Source organism: Lampetra planeri, chromosome 16, assembly GCF_965212315.1.
Source record: "Lampetra planeri chromosome 16, kcLamPlan1.2.h2, whole genome shotgun sequence".
Taxonomy (NCBI): domain Eukaryota; kingdom Metazoa; phylum Chordata; class Hyperoartia; order Petromyzontiformes; family Petromyzontidae; genus Lampetra; species Lampetra planeri.
In genome coordinates this window covers 11,063,448-11,078,817 of record NC_136122.1, presented here as the reverse complement: position 1 = coordinate 11,078,817, position 15,370 = coordinate 11,063,448, and the positions used below count along the sequence as shown (strand labels likewise).

Below are 15,370 nucleotides of genomic sequence, written 5' to 3'. Positions count from 1 at the left end.
TACGGCAGTGTTGTCAATCAGCTGCTGGATGACGTCCAGCTTTCCAAGTACTGCTCGCCTAATTCGCCAAGCAGATGACGTTATAATGTCATTCCATTGCACGAGGAAGGCATCCCCCACACCGTGTTGCTCAGGGGGGTTGTTTCACCGTGTGTCAGTGGGGTCATGATATACGACAGGCAGGGTGGGGATTTCCCAGGCCCGGTTCAGATATCACGAGCCACTGATGCTAGCCATGGATAGGGATCGAACTCGTGTCACGAGGATCATAGCGCAGTGTACAGAACACTGCACGGCCATCACCACCCCCTCCCTCCCCTCCTAGCCATGTTTATAAGGTAGGGCGTTAAATAATTCGATACACACCTCATTGTTTAATTTTCCCTTGCCGTTAGAGTCACCCACAAAGGCCGCCACTGGCCCTCGGGCGTGATGTAAAACGACGTTTAACATTCTTATTTTGACAAATGCCCCGTCCGTCCGCCCAGTGACCAGAAGGGCTTGGTGGGATGGGCGAAAGGGGAGAGGCACAGAGATGCGAGCGCGATTGTCAGCAGTAGGGGAGAGCGAGAGAGAGGAAGCACTTGCACACACGGTGGTCCCCCCCCCCTCTCTCCACCCCACCCCCCTCTCTCCACCCACAAGCAGCGCCACCCATCCCCAGTTCCACCCCCCCCCAGCCTCTCCTCCAACACCCCCTCGGATTCGGGCGCCACCCCCCCACCACTCCCAGCGTCTCCCCCTCTCGCCCTCCTCTCTCTCTTCTCTCCACGAGGCTCGTGCAGCAGTGAGGTCATGATAGCATCGGCAGATGACGCTCGTCTGTGTGGCTGGCCGTCCGTGCGTCCGATCGTGAAGACTGCTGCTGCTGCCGCCGCCGCTGCTGTTTCTGCTCGAGAATAGTGGAGCTTTCATTTGTGTACAGTGAGTAACCGTGGCTTTGTGACATTTACCGACGCCTTGCCTGCTTTAAAAGTGACTTTAAGCCAATGGTATTCCACTCATGTATTTGTGTTGTGTGTGTGTGTTGCGTGTGAGTGATGTGTATTAGTGAAATATTGGAGCATTCTCTTACTCGCGAGTTTTAATTTTCACGGGAATTGTAAAACATTTCAGTGGTGTAGAAGTTCGTACACATTTGCCTGCGAATAATTTTGACCGGACCACTTTTTATTTTATTTTCAGGCGTATAACGTGGCTGGGTTTTTTTTTCGTGTGGTCATAATTCACATCACCGCCCCCCACCCCCCATCTATGTTGGAGTATCACTTCGCATAATCTAATCCACACCAATATACAAGGCACAATGCGAATCGCCTCTAGAGGCGGCGGCGGCAGCAGCAACAACAACACAGGATGAGGATGAGAGGACATCCGATAACATCTTGTAACAGCGTCGGCGACTGACAGACATGAATTCATGCCATGGAAGGGGGGCGCTCCGTGCCACGCCGGTTATGGAACAGCGGGGGGGGGGGGACTTGGCGTTTTTAGGACCAGGCCGAGACATTGGCCGTTTGAAGCTCCCTTGCCCTCCCCGTCTGTAGGGAGCACGCGTGTGAGACAAAGGGAGGGAATAATGGGCGGGCTAAAGGGCGGTGGGGGACGGGCACGTCTGCAGAATCGCTTCGGGGCAATAGAGGCAAGCAATATCGTATGGTGGGAAAAAAACCCAAAAAAATGTGAGCTTGGCGTGAGCGGCGTTTTTCTTCGCCTGCTTGAAAAGTGCTTTGGCGAGCTGCTTTTCTGCATCATTAAATAATGCTGCAATGCACGCACACAAATAGAGAGAGAGAGGTGGACACGGGCACCGTGCGATCATGCAAACGTACGTGACGACGAATACGCGCATCCCGTTTCCCTTCCCAGCATTCACCGTCCCTCCGTGTCTGAACCCCCCCCACCACCAACCCTCACCGCTCACCCCCTCATTCAAATGCGACGAGCTTGATAACGGAATTGAGCGAATCTGCTGAGCTGGCGTGTGGCGTGAAGCCGGGTTTGATTTTTTTTGTGTGTTTTACCCCCCGCACGGGAACGCGAATTTGATTTTGTTGCTGCACGCCGGATGGAGTCGTGTTTATCAGACGCACATGTCGGAAATGTTAATGTAACACATCGGCGATGGTACTGTACGCATGATTTGAGACATTTTATTTGCAACGCCTGACCGTTAAAGGGCGCTAATAGGAGCTTTCAGTTCACACTTGGGTCGTTCAGAGTCTATTTTTTGGGGGGGATTGGGGCAAAACATTATTTTGTCGTCACCGATGGGAAAGAAATTGATGCCAATGCTCAGGAATGTGTTTGGATGGAAGTATGCACCCGTGTCGTGTCTGTCAGGCCCTGTTATTTATGATCGGTGTATTAATTATATTTGGGGTGAAGACTCGCTGACCCAAATCAGGGAGCGGACCCCAGGGTTGTAAATAACTGTACGTGCTGTTGTCTTCACACACCGCCACGTTGTTTGTCGCTTAAAGTGACTTCATAATTGTGATAGCAATAGCAACTATCTAAACGAGTGCTATGCCAGTGGTGGTAATTCCATGTTCCTATGGTGGGGTCCAGTCTGTAGAGCACAACCGCTGCTGAATTTCAAGTAAATATTGTTCGCAAAGTTATCATCATTATCATCACCCTTGTTCAATCCACTGCTGGATGGAGACCGCTTCATGCCACCGCCACCTCCTATGATTCTGTGATGTGGTGAGTCACTTAGGGCCTGCACTGGAGCTGATTTAATTGCTCCATCTCTGCGGCGGATGTACTTTTGGGCGGTCTTCTGTTCCTCGGCTGCCACTGTAATTCGCAAAGCAGTGCTTATTTTAACAGACCTCCAGAGGAATTGTTGTACTGCCTTGATCCTGGCCAGGATTTGAACTCAACATTGAATAACTAGAAGCTCTGCTACACCTCCGACTGAGCTATATATTTCCATACCAATAAAAAAATATATACAAACTTCGCTGACAACCTTAAAAAGCGGGGAGGGGGGGCGTAGTCTGTATTTATTATTACTTTTACAAAGTCACCCTGACAATAAGCCAGTTTTTTTTCCTCTCTCAAAAACTTACACTGGGGGTCATTAGCTGTGGCACAATTCCAGTGCCTCCAACGAAACAAAACACACACCCCCCCCCCCACTTCTCAAGGTCCACCACACAGGATGGGTGTTTCTCATTTTCACTCGCCTCCCTCTTCTTTCTGCCCCTTTGCACAACGTAGGCTGCACATCCCCCCCACCCACAGCCCACCCCAACACACAACACACACACCTGTGCAACCTCAGTCGCTTGTTCTCGTGCGAGAAGGGCACAAGCCGTGGGGTGTGTGTGTGTGGGGGGTGGCTTATGAAGTTTTTTTTTAGTCGGGGGGGCAAGTGGGGGTGGGGGGGGTGTGAACCCATCCCGCCCTGGCTTTGTAGGGCTGGAGAAAGAAGAGGCGGGCGGACGGGCGGGCAAAACTGACGACGTGTGCAGGGGCAGGGCGAAGCTTTCAAAAAAAAATTGGCCCAATGTTCTAACGGCAGGACTGACTCCAGTTACAAACTGCGTGTGTGCGTATGAGGCCACAGCTGTAGCGCATTGGGCTCACCCAAGGGATTCCCCCCCCCCACCCTAATGAAACGCACAACACGGTCGGCTTCAAAACCTGGCGGCGGATTTGGCCTCGCCGCCGCCTTGGACTCGCGCACTCCCCACACGCCTCGCTCGATCGATCCGCCGTAGAGAGGGGGGGGGGAGATGGAGGAGGGGGGGTGGGGAGGGAGCAATCCACTCCGGTTGTGTTTTTGTGTGGTCGCGATGAGCTTCACAAATCTGTTTTTTTCCTCTCCCTCTCTCTTCTCTTTGGTTACGCGTCTCTTAGCGGCGAGTGCTGTGTTTTGTAAATGAAGTAGAGCCAGTATTTGTGTTTATGTATATTGGTGGTGGTTGTGGTGGTGGTTGCCCGTCGAAACACAATCCCAAGCTGAGCTCTGCACGACTTTAGACGTCTCATGATTCTGGGTGCATTCCAGCTGATTTGGTCATTTGTTTTAGACTGCTGATGAGAAGGGAGGCAGCAGACGACAATGCAGCAGAATCCACTGTTGTACTGTCCTTCTATGCCCCCACCCCGCCGCCTTCATCGACATGCACTGACCAGCATGGGCGAAGTGCGGTGAAGACAACTCACACGAAGCCGCACAGCACGTGGGAGGAGGCCCTCGTCCTGCAGTGGATTGGCACATGGACTGCACCATGCTCTCGTGCTTGCTTGTGTGAAGGTGATCCACACCGTGAGTTACCATCCACCGGTCGTTTGTCGGTGTATTGCTGTGAGAGAGAGAGAGAGGGAGAAAGGCAGAGGAGGAGAATACATCCATGCAGCATTTCTGACCAATCGTGCCGTGCGCAAGAAGCTCTTGGCACGGGGGCTGCTCATGTGGGCCAATCGATAGCACGATGAATATGTATTCCATGCGGCAAGTGTGCAGGCGGTGCAATTGCTCACTGCACAAAGACCACTGCACTGGGTCGTGTGCACACTCCACGCTGCACGCTCCTGTGCGTGTGTGCGGTGAGCGGTGATGTGTAGCGGTGAGCGCGCCGTGCAACGAACCCGTCGACCCGAGTTCGATTCCCGCACATGGCCTCAACCAACGATTATTATTTGAACTGATCCTGGGCCTGCCGTAGGTCGACGCAGCTTCAGCTGTAGACATCGCCACTTGGGAACACAAAGGCGGCCGGGTGTGGTGTTGGCCACCCACTCCCTTGTGTACCGTGTCGGATTTCATGGGTGCTCGCCACTGTGGGTCATTGGCATTTGCTATCAAGTGTGCAGGTGGTGCAATTGCGCGAGGTGGTTCATAGGGCTGGAGTGGCCCAGTCCATCGAGCTTATGAAGAGGTAGGGTTGGGGAAATTGGACTTGGAGCCCCCCAACATTTCTTTCATTGCACCCAGGACCCATGCCAACCAAAGCTACACCACTGCTATCATCATCATCATCATTGCACTTGTATGGTGTCTTTTTACATTCACGTTACAACGAATTTTGTGCACAGTTGGATACAGCGAATGCCCTTTTGAGGACGGATACGTTTCCAAATGTATCTTAAATATTGCAATACTGTACTCTGAATAGAATCGTTGGCCAAATGAATGGGTTACTGAAGAGCACATCCTCCCATTGTCACAATATTAGAGGGCATTATTTGACCTCCCTGATGTTCACTGCGATTAGGAAATGCCATCGCGGTTGTGCGTCTCGGTGCAGAAATATATCATCAGCATCAGCATCAGCCATGGTATGGTCACTGCTGAATTTAGGGTTTCCCTAGACGTGGCCGCTTCTCGCAGTCTTGCAAAGCGACAGCTGCTGCACGCCAGCTGATTTGTTAAGAATCGTGGACTTGGTGGTCAAAAATAACGACGGAGACTCAGAATCTTTATTTAGACCAGAGGAGGAATCCGATGAGCTGTGATGCTTTTTTTCCCACAGACGATCCAGCAGGGACGGGTTAGCGAGTTAGATGAACAAATAATACGAAAAAAATTATACGAGTAAATGATAGATAAATAGGCAAGCAAGTCGATTACTAATTAAAAAAATAATTTACCTAAAGTGTAGAAGTACAAATTGCACGGCATACATTCCTGCAGATTTGTCAACAAGCTTGGGGCAAGGCAGCAAAACAACAACAGTCCCAGACCACACCAAGTCAACAACACACAGTCCTTCAATTATATTGGACATTAATATTGAACTATCGATACACGGGTAAGATTCAAAGTTAGAAATCACATTGGCAAATTTAGAGTGGCAGCCACAAGTCAGAAATGCACTCTTATATATACTGTACTATGTATAAAAATACAGTTACGGTATGTATACTTTTAAACACTCGTGTCTTACTATGATAAGCCCCGTAACATGATAAACTAACGGTAATATAGGTGGTGGGGGAATTTTTTTTTATTAAGCGGATTTTATGTTTTGTTATTCTGAGAAATGCAATATTATATAGTCAAACATCTCCTTTGAGCCTCCATAGTTTCTGGGAATCCACTTTATTACCACACCCTGTGAGCTCTCTTATCCGAACATTTTTCTTTAAACCATTGTGCGTAAGGATTACGTGGGTCTTATGTTACATGTCTTTAGCTGTGAATAGGTGGCGGTGATGACTCGGTCACCAGATCCTCTGCTTTGAATGTTGATCAAAATAATGCTAACGATGTATTAATGTACCGTATATCCCTTTACCAATCCACTGCTGGATGAGAGCCTCCCGCACACTGTGTGAGTCGTGAGGGTTGTTTAATCGTCGTTCCCCACACTGGTGAGTTAGATATGTTAACTTCCTCGCCTGGTGCACAGGAGGTCGTGGGTTCAATCCCAACCTTGACGCCTGCTGTATATTTGTAGTTTGCGTGTCTCTCTCCCCGTGGCCACGTGGATTTTTCTCTGGGTCCTCCGGTTTCTCCCTCTACATTAAGAATCAACGTCACGCGTTTAGAGTGTTTGGCCACGATAAATCCCACATTATGACAGGCCACTTCGTTGAGCTACCATTTGTGGCCAGGTCGCTTCTGAAAAAAAGATCTACGTAGCTCAGTGGGCCTTACCTAGTAAGACAAAAAAAAAGTTTCGATTTAAAGCTTTCGTGACTGCAGGGATTCATCTTCTTGGTTCTTTCGGTAAAGTCACGTAGAAGGGAAATAATAAAATAATAAAAATAGAACATAATAAAATAATTCTCACGACGTTTCGGCCACAACGCAAGCAGCCGTCCTCAGGTGAAGAACAGGTCTGTCGGAAAGACAGCGTCTGAATGATTATTATTTTATTATTTCCCTTCTACGTGACTTTACCGAAAGAACCAAGAAGATGAAAAAAGTGTTTCGTTTTGGTGAAGGCGGCATGACTGCCAAGAAGGGTTGCGATATATAGCTCGCCACTGATATTAGCCGTGGCCATGAACGCAAGTCTGCTCGCCGGGGTCGGAGTGCAGCGTGTGAACCGCTGGGCCACAATTCCACCCATATACCGCCTCGGAATCTTTCTTCATCCTGGAGAAATCCGATGAGCTATGAAGCCCCCTTTCACAGGCGTCCAGTAGGGGTGGGTCAGAACGTTACAGCAACAAACGGTACACAAACAGGATAGGGCTTGCAACGTATAGGAAAGGTAAACAAAACGCAAAATAAATGTAAATAAATAAAGTTTATGAGTTAAAATTGTGTAAGACATTTCGCAAGCTTGGGCAAGGCAGCAAAGCAACAGGAAAAAAAACACCACGCCAAGACAACGCACGCGGTCCCTCAGTGAAATTCATATTTTGTATCTACATATGGTAACTCCTATGATAGCAATGTAGGATATCGTTTTTTTCTCTGTCTGTATGTTACTCTATAACAAGTCCACTTTGCTAAGCACTGTGGCGTCGCTCCCCCGTGCTCCCAATTTAAGGATTACACGCAGTTTGTTTAATGACTTGAGCTTTGAGTTGTGCGGGAGTTATTCAGTTGCCTGATACTTTGAACTGGATCATGAATCGGGCCAACCGAGTGCTTTCTAAGCCGCAGCTTTCGCAGTTATTAATTAAAAGTCGTCCTATGCAATTGAAAGTAACCCCCCTCCCCCTCTTTAAGTCGTGTAATTGTAAATGTATTACAAGATTTGCATAATATTCTTAGGTTTTTTCGGTAAAGTCACGTAGGTAAAAAAATGTAATTAATAAAAGTAAAATAAAAATAAAATAAAAATCACGACGTTTCGGAGGCAACACAAGCTCACTTGATACAGCAATCGTGCTGTGACGGTTCCACCTGAAGACGGAAGCTTGTGTTGCCTCCGAAACGTTGTGATTTTAATTTTATTTTAATTTTACTTTTATTAATTTAATTTTTTTACCTACGTGACTTTACCGAAAAAACCTAAGAATATGAATCCTTGCAGTCACGAAAGCTTCAAATCTAGAAGATTTGCATAACTCTATTTAGCATTTCCTGCAAGTACAGAGGTGTACGCAATAGAGCACAGCATTTGTGTTTGAGCACCTGGTGCGGCGGTGTGTAAGCATCACCACTGGGGAGACAAAGGCGGTCAGGCGTGGTGCTGGCCACCCACCCCTTCGTGCGCCATGCCGGCTTTCATCGGTGCTTGCTAACAGCACTTATCCCAAAAGGTGGTTAAGGCTATATGGGGGATTTCGATTTTAAGCTTTCGTGACTGGAGGGATTCATCTTCTTGGTTCTTTCGGTAAAGTCACGTAGAAGGGAAATAATAAAATAATAAAAATAAAACAAAATAAAATTCTCTCGACGTTTCGGCCACAACTTAAGCAGCCGTCCTCAGGTTGGACAGCCCTGTTCTTCACCTGAGGACGGCTGCTTGCGTTGTGGCCGAAACGTCGTGAGAATTTTATTTTGTTTTATTTTTATTATTTTATTATTTCCATTCTACGTGACTTTACCGAAAGAACCAAGAAGATATATGGGGGATCTTTATATAGTGTGTGAAAGTCTAAGAGTACGTGTGTTAGTGTAAGAGTATGTGTGTGTGTAAGAGTTTGTGTGTGAGTGTAAGGATGTGTGAGTGTAAGGGTATGTGTGCTTTTGGGGAGCGGTAGTTTAGCGGTTAGTACAGCACTTGCCCCAACAGTTAAACGCTATACATAGGATTTTGTCTTTGTGTGTTTGAGTGTAAGGGTGTGTGTGTGTATGTAAGTGTAAATATGTGTGTTGAGTGTAAAGGTATGTGTGAGTGTAAGGGTGTGTGTGTAAGTGTAAGGGTAGTGGTGAGTGTAAGGGTGTGTGTGAGTGTAAGGGTGTGTGCAAGTGTAAGGGTGTGTGCGAGTGTAAGGGTGTGTGTGAGTGTAAGGGTGTGTGTGTGAGTGTAAGGGTGTGTGTGTAAGGGTGTGTGTGTGAGTGTAAGGGTGTGTGTGTAAGTGTAAGGGTGTGTGTGTGAGTGTAAGGGTGTGTGTGCAAGTGTAAGGGTAGTGGTGAGTGTAGCGGTTAGTAACCCGGCGACCCGAGTTTGAGTCCGGCTCACGGCCAACACTAGTGGTGATTATCTGAACCAGTCCTGGGCCTCCCCTAGGTCGACTTAGCCTTAAATGAGTACCTAAAGCGGTGTGTAAACAACGCCACTGGGGATACAAAGGCGGCCGGGCGTGGTGCTGGCCACCCACCTCCTCGTGTGCCGTGCCGGCCTTCATAGGTGCTCGCTAACAGTACTCGATTCAACAGTCTAAGGCTATACGGGGGATATTTGTCTTTGTATAATAGTATGTGTGTGTTTGAGTGTAAGAGTGTGTGTTTGAGTGTAAGGGTATGTTTGAGTGTAAGAGTATGTGTTGGTTTGTGAGTGTGAGGATATGTGTGTAGAAGACGATGTGTGTGTGTAAGGGGAGTCTGTTAATACACAGCAGACCTGAATACAATAGTGCTTCCTGTTTTTTCAGTGCAATGTTTTCCTCTTTTGGTCTTTGAATTCATTTATTTTTTCCTTTTGAGTGCAATACGTGTCCTGGATTGGTCAACATCATACCTTCGTTTTTAGCCACCAGTACTGCATTGGCAGCCACATCCACCCACGAAATCGCAGAGTTTGCATCTTCCCATGACTTCAAACGGCTCACACGTTGTGTGCGTCGGTAAAGTATCATCCGAATATTTACAGTGGGTGCCTTTTTACGGCGTAACATCTGAAACGTGTTTACTGCCCGTCAGTTAATATTTTATTACAAGAATTTAAATGTGGTGGAGGGGGGGGTGGTGAGCGGTGTGTTACGACATTTTGCGTGATGATGCTCTGGAGCTGGAGTGGATGACCCGAATGTGATCCCTGGCCACGGCTGACATCAGTGGGACGGGTGATATCTGAACCGGCGTCAACGTTGCAAAAGCAGCACATGGCGGTTTCGGTAGAGTCGAAGGCTCAACCTGTCCCCGACTCTCAACTCACTTCATCAACCCACGTGGCCCGGCGTGGTTAAGTATGGTCAAACATACCCCCACGGACCGGCATGGTCTGACGAGACCTCGTACGTTAGATTATATTATTCAATGCTGCTTAAGCTAATACATCTCTTAGTTCACTGTATAATGGATATTTTATTTCGTAGTGAATTGCTCTGTGAGGACTCGCACAGGAAATGCTTAGTTACTCTTGTAGGCATGGCCACATGTAATTTACTGAGAAATGCTTTAAGATCAAGATTATTAAAATTATACTCACAGTGCCACTTTACAGCGTAACGGTATTACGTTTCAATACGGTAAACTCTCGATGCAGGAATGCGGTGTGTATATGATCGCTTAATGTTCGTGTATGTAACGAGACCGAACACACTGGGTTTTCAGAGTGCGTGTAACTTGAGGTCAATTTGACCTTTTAAGTCTTGGCTTATTCTGTTCTTGGAAAATCATCGGCTGTCCCCTTTACGGTCTGTACAATAACATGAAAAAAGACAAAGTTTTCCCTCTTCCGAGACGCATAGTCTACGGAGGCAAGTGCTGTTTGCTAGTGCCCCCTTAAGACCAGCAATACACGTGAAGCTTTGCTATGGCCAGCAACATTGTCCAGTTGCCGAACGAATACATAGTAAGGTCTTACTTATTTCACACAAAGTACCCGCCACAAATGAACCACAATGCCCTGCTGATCTCGTCAAGGAGTATATACCATCACGCGAACGGCGGCGGTCATCCTGGCAGCAGCGGCTTTTGGCTCAGCCATCGAAGAATAGACGGTCACTGCATCACGCGCTTTCAGATGCGCTTCTGCGGCCGTTTGATACGAGGAAGCCAGCCACTGGGAGCTATGCACTTTAAAATCTAGATTGAAAACTCATTTCTTGAGAACTGCTTTTTGTGTTTAGTTTGTTGTCTTTTCCTCCGCACCTTCGATTATCACGGTTGGCTACGTGAACGAAGTTCAACATACATACACGCATACTGCTGTGGCATGGATCAGGGACATGGGCGTTGATAAAGAACGTGGAGCAAAAGACATAAAGTGGCGTACAGAAGATTAAATACTATTTTTTCATCTCGGCATATTGTTATGTTGCTTGCAATTACACTATGTAACACAATTTTTGTTCCCGGGTAGTAATTGTCATTTCGTAATTGCTTATGCCTAAAAAGTATAGAAAATGTCTATTATTCCCCAACAATCTTTGCTTTTGTGACCAGGACAGTGATATTTTGAAATTTACCTATTTTCAATGAGTAAACGGGCAAATTTGTGTCTTTTCGTTCACATAAATTCAAAAAAAAACAACATGAATCAAAATGAACATTGATTTTTTTACTAAACGAACCCAAAAATTGCTACACAGTGTAATTAAGCGCATTAAACGTTTTTAAAAGACACTGTGTTTAATACGTAATTTTAACTGCAATAAAAAAAAGCGAGTGGACTTTGGCAGGACATGTCACTTGGAGAAGGGATGATGATCGGTGGTCGAGAAAAATGACGCAGCGCCAGACACGGGAGGGCCCCGATAGGATGGCAACTTTGGAGACTGAGCGATGGAACCAGCCCCGTGTGCACGTGCTTCGTGGGTCGTTAGATCGCAGGGCCCATGCGCGTGTGTTTTGTGGGGAGAGTGGTTGTGTCGCGGTGAGTGCACTGCGCTATAAACCCGGCGACCCGAGTTCGATTTCCACTCACGGCCAACACTGGTGACGAATATCTGAACTTGTCCTGGGCTTCCCCTAGGTCGATTCAGCCTGAAATGAGTACCTGGCACAGTGCGTAAACATCGCCACTAGGGATACAAGATGTGTGCCATAGTGCCGGCCTTCTTAGGTGCTCGCTAACAGTACTTGCCCAAAAAGTCTGTTCAAGGCTATACGGGGGATCTTTGTCTGTTATGTTGGTGCCTATTAGTGGTGGGGGAGACGGTCTGTTCCATGGTTTGCCCCCCCCCCCCACCTCGTGCTCCACATGATGCGACCGCAAGAACAAAGGCGCCTCTGAACGATCCAAACACCCTCGACGCAAACAGCGCGCAAATATTGTGGCGCCACGGGGCGAGCCCTCGGCGCTCTGGCAGCGAAAGCGGCCGAACGAGAGCAAAATACAAAAATAAAAGTCTCAACCGCTACACCAACCGCTCCGACGCCCACAACGTCACGGCGTTCAACTCTCCACGTCGTCCCGTAGTTTCAGTCGCTGGACGAGCCCCGCAAGACCACGGCTTGATCGATTTCCGGGGCGTCCGTAGCACGCGCCGGAGGAGCCGCAAGCCGCAGCGAAGATGTATGCTGGATGTGGTGTTGCCGTGCGGAAATGTTTTCTGGGTCACGAGCTCTCGAGATTTAAGCCCCCCCTGCATTTCGACCGCCTGAAACGCGTTAATCCACATCCACTTACTAATTCACGTGCTCTTCGCTGCACTTGGCTTCTAAAGTATCGATTACACGGGGGAGCCCGAGCTTCTGAGAAGCCAACTCCCTGCCCCCCCTTTAAGATATTAATACCATGCGTCCTACTAACCGCCTTCATCGTGCCTCCACCGTGACTCTGGATCCCGTGATCGCTAGTGGGTCCTGTGGCCCGCTGCGCGTGGTGCAAATTTGGCTTTCGCATGCCCCGGACCGCACGCCAATTATCTGCTGACGACAAGCCCCTCGCTGACTCTCAAGAATCCGTTCTTCAGGAGGGTTCAGCCCCACGGCGTTTGGGACGATTCCGCGTAAAGCAGGTGGCTTCACGTGGGAGGACGCCGGAAAACGTGGAGACGACAACCCACACGCCCTTGCGCACGAGGTCGGTGGGGTGGGCAGCACTCAGCTCTGCCGCCTCGCGGCCACGCGGAAGCCGCACGCCTACAACACCGCCCGGCAACGCTCTAGCGGTTTGCCCACGTCCAAGAACTTGCCACGCTCCAAAAATCCTGCTTCGCTTTACGAGGTCCGAGGTCATTGGGTACATTTGGGTGATTCGTTCGTAGAGGGTCTGTGAAGGCAGACCATCGTGATGCGGGCGCGACTAACGGCAGTCTAAAATAACGCGAGAAAAAAAACGATGCTGTTTTTAAACTAAACTTATTCTTTCGCGCCATACATAGCCAACCGTGCTCATCGGAGCTGTCTTACGAACAAGACCTCATAAAAACACAGCCATCGATGGGTTGCAGATGCCGCATTACCATGTCGCGCGTTGTTAGAGTTCGGTAATAGAGCCTGTATACCGATGTAACATAGCGGATGCTCGATGTAATTTGGTACAATTGAAATCCGATTCAGCATCACCCTGCGCGTGTGTGTGTTGTGTGCGCGTACGCGGCAGGGATTGAGTGGTAGTGTCGTGTTTCGCGCGCTGTGCTACGAACCCAGTGACCAGAGTTCAATCCCCACTCACGGCCAACACCAGGGAAGATTAGCTGAACCAGTTCTGGGCCTCCCCTAGGTAGACTCAGCCTCAAATGAGTACCTGGTGTTGTGTGTAAACATCGCCACCGGGGAGACAAAAACGGCCGGGAATTGTGCTGGTCAACCACCCCCTCGTGTGCCACCGTTCCAGCGTTCATGGGTGCTTGCTAACAGCACTTGCCCCAAAAGTCTGTTATGGCTAGACGGGGGGGGGTGGGATCTTTGTCTTTGTGCACCCACGTGACAGTTAATATTACGCACGTTCTGCAAATTGGTCGAGTATTTTTAGCGCAAATTATCCGCATTGTTGGCGCTGCGTGAGTCATGATTAGTATTTATTTGTGGTACGTTTAAGGCTAACTGCATCCCCACCTCCTATTGGCAACTGCGACAAGTCACCGGGAACGTGCCATGCACTGAAGGCATTTCAATTCGGAGATCCTACGGCGTGCAGTGTACTACCTTGTGTTGAAGAATGGACCGATGGAGACGATGTCATTGAGTTACTAACCATTTGAAGCCACTTCAATCAGCGTCCTCATATTGAGTGGCGCAAAGAATTTTGTTGCATGGCAATCAAACCGAATTGTAGAGTTGTCATAGCTGGAATTATACAACATACGTTTAAAGTTTTTTTATAAACAGGATGCTGTTTTCCCAATTGCATTTCAATTGTGCTTATCTGTGTGTCATGCTATGAGACTTAATGTTTATTCGCAAATTCTCAGAGATAGCAGCGTACCGCAGTGTGTCCGAGAACAGCGCTGGAAGATGACATCACAGAACTAGTTCTGAGGCCACTTCCTTCATTCGGCCTCTTTAGCCGCCACACTTTAGCCACAGCTTTCAGTGCCCTGCATTGAACGTCCGTCGCAATGTCCCCTCCGTCACAAGAGCTTGACGTTCCGAGAGCTGGAATTTTGCCGGCGTTGAGACCATCACACTTAAGAACCCAGTTTCAATCACGGGTGACTAAAACCCGTGCTCGATCCTCCGACGAGCACAGCAGTTCTGTTAGACAGCGTGGGCCCCCATGAGACCACCCCCCCCTCGAGCCACCGAAAAAAGTTTCGGGTTGTTGACTCCCCATGGAGGCGCGTAACACAATGCACCGGGTTCGCCTTTTTGAAGGATCGTTCCGTACGCTCACGGACGCATGTTGCGTACGTTCGCGCGTGCAACAACGTGTCACATCCCACCTGCGTGCGTTTTACGTCGGCGTTTTTGAAACAGTGTCACCAGTGCAGCGTTTTTCACGGGCTACGGTGGCGACATTAACATATAGCCAACGAAATCGCATAATGCTGCCAAGCCTGAAGTTATTGCTCTTTTAAGAGTAGCGGCATTATTCAATTTATTCAATACTACCACTGTAGCCTTGGTGCCTAAGGTAATTGACAGACACTGCTGCGTGTGATTGGTCAATATCAAAATGTTAAATCCGGCAATGCTACAGATTTCACATTCATGCCAATCAGGAGTTCGGGGGAGCAGGGTATGTATAGACCGAAATCCATCCATTAAATTTCGATTTAAAGCTTTCGTGACTGCAGGGATTCATCTTCTTGGTTATTTCGGTAAAGTCACATAGAAGGGAAGTAATAAAATAATAAAAATAAAACAATAAAATAATTCTCACGACGTTTCGGCCATAACGCAAGCAGCCGTCCTCAGGTGAAGACGCTGTCTCCCCGACAGACCTGTTCTTCACCTGAGGACGGCTGCTTGCGTTGTGGCCGAAACGTCGTGAGAATTATTTTATTATGTTTTATTTTTATTATTTTATTATTTCCCTTCTACGTGACTTTACCGAAAGAACAAAGAAGATGAATCCATCCATTGTTCATTTCAATCGTGACTCCGGATCACGACAGCAGAATTACGAGGCAGGAAAGAGTAGAACACATTTTTAACGTGACTATTTATTAATTCGAACCACACACGCACTCATGAATCATGGCAATACGTGGAATCGCGATGGGCAGGAGGTGC

General features: G+C 48.2%; 1 protein-coding gene across 6 annotated transcripts in view; it reads left to right on the top strand.

Annotated features, from left to right (window-relative positions):
- The window catches only part of LOC144723035 (neuron navigator 2-like), a 137,822-nt gene that overhangs the window by 12,725 nt on the left and 109,727 nt on the right, over positions 1-15,370 (top strand). For 3 of the 6 annotated variants that reach the window (XM_078601566.1, XM_078601565.1, XM_078601561.1), the window contains exon 1: positions 725-924. The exons of 1 other annotated variant lie outside the window; for it this stretch is intronic. The gene's annotated coding sequence lies outside the window, so the exon portion shown is untranslated. Of the gene's footprint in view, positions 1-723; positions 925-15,370 lie in introns of those variants that run through there. 2 more of the 6 variants (XM_078601567.1, XM_078601564.1) reach the window with 2 other exon arrangements.